The sequence below is a fragment of the Urtica dioica genome, chromosome 7 (genome assembly GCF_054948205.1).
Source record: "Urtica dioica subsp. dioica isolate 48M chromosome 7, U.dioica_male_clone48M_v1_H2, whole genome shotgun sequence".
Taxonomy (NCBI): Eukaryota; Viridiplantae; Streptophyta; class Magnoliopsida; order Rosales; family Urticaceae; genus Urtica; species Urtica dioica.
The window spans coordinates 39,787,750-39,793,749 of NC_142762.1; positions in this window are offsets into that span (position 1 = coordinate 39,787,750).

Consider the following 6,000-nt stretch of genomic DNA (forward strand, 5'->3'; position numbering starts at 1 on the left):
AAGAAGGAAGTTATGGATGATTTGAAGCTACGTAAAAATTGTCTGTCTTGGCCTCTTGTTCTTTTTTTTTTTTTTTTTTGGGGTATTTTCAAAGCAGCTTCAAGCCATAATTAAAAGTTGTCAGTGTGCTTAAATTATGTTAAATTTCATCTTAAAACCAATTGGTGTTAAGTGAAGAGCTCCAATCGATATATAAACACATGTTTATTCACACACAATTAGTGTGAGATTATCTCATTTTAATACTCTCCCTCACGCATAGCATGACCAGGCCGAGTAACAATCCCGCTTAAGCTTCGCATAGGTCGGACCAAATTCAAACTGTGTAAATGGACAAGGCTCTGATACCATATTAAATTTCATCTTAAAACAATTGGTGTTAGGTGGAGAGGTTCAACCGATATATAAACACATGTCTATTCGCACACACAACCAATGTAAGATTATATCACTTCAATAAATTCGACCGAGCAATATGATTTAAGTTTGTGCGAGACAAGATCCCACCCGAGGTTGTTGAATGAAATAACAGACTTAAAAAAGGTTAGAAAACGGACCTAACAAAACAACTCTCACAACAACAAAAAAAACATTCATAACTGTATTCATCCCTACTAACAAACAACATTAAAAATACCAAAACCCGCAGCCACACATAAAAAAAGAAAGGTCAATCCATGAGTTTAGATATATGTTCAAGATATTCACCAAGATGCAACCATTCTACTAAGTTCACATTTTATATTTTCTTTGAGCTCACTTAAGTTGATGTGGTTTTCAACAAAGTCAACAATCACGAATTACGGCAAACAAATCCGATTTATTGTAAAAGAATATGCTAAATCAAAGTCAAACGTTGTAATTGTCAAAATAGCCAACTTTTGGTTTATTTTTAATGTGTAGCCAATATACCACATTAACAGTAAAAAAAATACAAATTTGCCATTCATTTAAATAATATCAAATCAAAATATTTAGAAGATTCCCGCGTCCAAAAATGAAAGAAATGAAATTGGAATCGTGTGAATAAATGCCAACTAAAACAGATTCATCGTGATAAATGCATATCTAACAAATCCACCGTGATAAATGCTTATCTTTCAAACACGCATCAAAACCTACACCGCACGAGAAAAAAATTCAAAAACAAAGTCAATTAACAGCAATTAACAGATATTAACGCTAATTAACTGGATTAAAATCGTTCAAACACCTACATAACTGCAATTAACAGATATTAACGTTAATTAACAGGATTGAAAATCGTTCCATACATGAATCAGCTGGGAAGAACAAGGAAAAAATTCAAAAACAAAGTCAAGTAACAGCAACTAACAGATATTAACGTTAATTAACATGAATCAACATTGAATTAAACAAGAATTATTTCTGAAATCCAAAAAATAAACATAAATAACACGAATTAACAAACATTAACACGAATTTAAATGAATTAACCAAGAACTAGTTTCGAAATCCCCAATCGAAACCCTAGAATTTCACACTCTGAAATTCGACAAAGATATGGAAAATTCAAAGACTAATTACCTGAGACGAAATCCGACCTCCGACTCCGCGAACTCGGCAACGAACTCGATGACTCGATCGGAGCTCGGAGCGGCGGCGAGGGAGTCGGCGAAGGGCTCCCATGCCTGGTCGAGCATCCCGCCGGAGGGATAAGCGATCGTGATGCCGTTGTCAGAGACCTGGTTGTGCTACGCCGTGATGGTGATCCCGATCACGGATCGTGTCTTGAGCGTCCTCAGCGAGGCAAGTATTCCGGAGCGGAAGACCGTCGATCGGAGCAGCGACGTGTCGGCGCGGGATCCCGACGTGCCGTACGACGGCGTGAAGTTGGGCGGGAGAGGGAAGAGCTTCGAGGATTCGAGGAGGAGCGATCTCTGCGCGGCTTCCATGGCTGCTCTAGTGGAGAGAGAGAGACGTGTAAGGGAAAAAAAAAAAAAAAAAACTCAACAATAACTCCTAACTTGCTATCAATTATATATCATATAAACATAAATATGTTAGCAATCAAAATAGAATATCTTGGCAATCAAATCATAAATATGTTAGCAATCAATTTTGATTTTCTTTAATTATATTTTTTTAAATTAAAAAAGGCAAAACTGGAAGCAAAATATTGGCTTGAACGCCACGTCAGCGAAATTGGCTATTTCTCAAAATAAATGTAAATGTTGGCTAAAATGCAATCTCAACGTTTGAATTTGGCTAGTTCGTCTAATTTTTCAAAATATAATAACTAAAATAAGAACAAGAAATATATGTGCTCAAAAAGAGCTGTTATTGAATATGAGAATATGAGTACAAGTGCAGCTACGTATGGACCGTGTTATATTTATTTATAGCAATATCCCTAACATTCACATAGTTAATTTTCGTATAAACGTTTATGCCCACATTAACTTTCAGATATGTAACGCTTTTCTATTTATTACATCACTTGCAATATTTAATTATGATTTTAACCCTCTTGGACCAGGCTATCATCGAGCTGGATTCATTTGTTCGTCCTGCGAGCTCGAGCTGGATTCATTCGTTCGTCCTAGTGATATATTGCTTCGTCATCACTCTCTCATCGAATTAGTCATGCTTCTTATTGTCCATTTTTTGATATAGGCCTTCGGAATTGGGTCCAAGTCATTGGGCCTTCTAAATGGACGAAATCGAGTACCAACAACTGTCAAAACCAATGGATATTGTCCCCTCCGTCCGCCAATAATGAACTGTTACTCTCAAATTGTTTAATTTTGTGTTGCTTTGTTTTGTTTTTATTTTATTTTAATTATTATGTTTTTTTCTTTTCCCTTTTTTTCGTTCTACGTGTCAAGATAAGAGAGGCTTTTTCTTTTTGTTTATTTTATATATATATAAAGTTTCAAGCATCTTTTTCCTCATTTTTACTCGTGGGTGTTTATGTAAATTTGCTAAAGAAAATAAATAAATAAATAAAATTTTAGTTAAGAGAAGGTTATTAGGTAAAATATGGTATTTATTTGGTCATTCACTAAAATGATCTTAGAAAGGTAGCAGAAGCAAAATAAATATTTGTCTCTTTTGGAGAGAGATATCTAACGGTAATTTGGATTTTTTAAATGTCAAACTCTATAAATAATAAAATATAATTAGTATAGTGTACTCTTTCAATTATAACCAATATGGTGTGTAAAAACTCAAGTTTGGTTTCAAAAAATCATTTCAATTGCGAAAAGTCATATTTTTCATTTGGTGGTTATTTTGTCGATTTCATTTTTCAGGCGTTACCGGCAATTGGAAGGCATATTTTTCCTTTCGTGATAATTTTGTCAATTTTCATTATCATGTCGTTTCCAACGTAATGTCGTTATTTTTGCATGCTTCTCTAATTATCGTTGCATCTCTATCACCTGTTGGTTCTCTCTCTCTTGCTCTTCTTCTTTTTCTCTGCTCGTCGTGAACTCCCACCATCCTCTTGACGTTGTAGAGCTTTAGTTCCGTTGAGAAGCTCCACCATCACCGTTAATCCCGATCTTTACTTAAATTTCCATAGGTTTGTGTTTTTTCACTTTAAGAACTAATTTTGGGTTAGAGTTTTGACATTTGTTTCTAGATGATGTTTAGAGCTTTTATTTAAAAAAGCTTTTCACGAATCTTCACTTAAAGTTAAAAGAAACACTGGGGCTTTTTTCTTCACTGACTTTTCTCATAATTGAAATTTTGGAAATGGAGTTTAGAACTTTTATTTTGTATTTGCATTATGAGATATGAATCGGAAGCTTTTGTTTTCTCTATTTTTTTCAATATATATAGAAAGGTAAATTAATTTGCTAGTGCCTATTTAGAATGGTTCTGCAGATAGAATAGAAAAAAAAAAAAGCTAGCATGATTCTTTAGTTGTTTTTGTTGTGATAAATAATCAATTAATACACATTAATTCATTGTGGTTGATATTTACATGCTCATCCACCAAATGTTTGACTAAATTCTTGTCAGAAAAATCTAACACTATTCCGCTATATAATAGTCTACTATTCTTATATGACTGATTTTAAGGGATATGCAACCTACATTTGGTGGGTTTCATAAATCCATGCTTATATTCTCCAAGAATTGTGATGAGAATATAAGAAGATGGCTTGGCCGATTGTTAGGCATGGAAGAATGCCATGCGAAAATTCATTACCTCGGGAATCATCTCTTCCTAGGTCGGAATCGAGGGAAGAGTTTTGAAAAGTTGGAGAGGAGAGTGCACGAGCGGCTAGAAGGGTGGATGGCAAGTGCAATTCCAAAGTGGGTAGAAGTAGAAGTAGAACAACCTTGGTCAAATCGGTTATCCAAAGTATACCATCATACGCTATGGCCACCTTCCGTCTCCCAAAGTACTTTTGTGAATCACTTGATCAAGTGACTCGGAAATTTTGGTGGACCGGGACTAATGACAACGAGGGTTTTACGGCTTGGGCGAGTTGGGATTCAATATGCTAACCCAAAGGCGGGGGAGGACGTGGGTTTAGAAATTTTGATGATATAAACTCATTCCTATGTAAATTAGGATGACAAATGGCAACGGTATTGCAATTCGAGAGGGTTTTTTGTGCCATTCAAAGGCGATGAATTTGGGAGGATGGAGAGATATCATGTCGTCCAAAGAAACCATGCATAACAATTCGTGCTTCCTTGTTGGAAGTGTGAATATTTAATCGCATCCCAATTTTGGCTTGTAATTGGATTCCCCAAAAACCAATGTTGAGATTGAGGGCGGGAGTTGGCCTTCCCCTGATCAAGGTGGCAGAGCTGTTTAGAGAAGGTTCGAGAAGATGAGACGCTCATAAAATTACTCGATGGTTAGGTGAGGGAGTTTCACGACAGACATAAACAATCCAAGTACTTGGTGCCCTCAAGAGACGACAACACCTTCTGGATAGGCACAACAAAGGGAAAGTTCTCCACCAAATCTACTTATTGGGCCAAGTCCGAAGATGCATTCAATCTTAATGAGGCTCTATGGAATCGAATCGGGAATTCCAAGGCGCCAAAGAGATACACATTATTCTTATGGAGAGTGGGTCAGGAATGCTTCCTTATGCAGGCAATAATTGGTAGGATCATGCAATTATAAGACTCGGAGTGTGTGGTTTGTTCTGGCGGCGAAGATACGATCTTCCACATCTTCTTCAGGTGTCCGGTTGTGTGGAGTTTATGGCTGGTCAAAATGAATATGACCCGATGAGACGTGGTGGGAGTGTTATCCAGGAAAAAAGTGTGTGTTGGATAAGGGCAGGTTCGGGGAGGCAAAGGGCAGCTCCGCCTTGAAAGTGGCGATCATTATAGACGCTCTCTGGAAATGGCGCAACGACAAGATTTTCTGCGGCAAGGTTATGACGAACTCAGAACATATCCTATGGGTGCATCGGCGTTACTTGGAGTGTATGGGAAATGAGTAGTCGATTGCTAGAGTATCTTCACCAGTCGAAGCGTCGAGTGGTGAAGATCAATGTGGACGCTTCTTTCTCCCCAAATCAGGAACAACAACAACATTATTATTGAGAGTGATATTAAGTTAATCATGGACAATCTTAAAGATCGAACGGATTGCCCATATTGGACCTTAGTTCCCATGTTTGATCAGATCTTGACAGTTGTGAGTTCCTTTGATGTAATAACGTTTAACTGGGTGCCTAGAGAAACTAATAGTGTGACTCATTTGTTGTGTTTGAGTCTTGCACTTCGTAGCTTAGAGGGGTTTTGTACTCATAGCGATATCAACCAGATGAAATAAACGTCATTAATGGTGACTCTATTTAATGAAGTTTCCAATTGTAAAAAAAAAAACAGAAAATTAGGAAAATAACCAATTTAAACGTTTGACATTGCTAAATAGTCAACGTTTGGTAAATCTTAGACAAATAGCCATAAATAATGACGTGGCCTAATGTATGAAGGTGACTATTTATCTAAGATTTACGTCTGTAAATACATGAAAATGACTATTTACCAAACGTT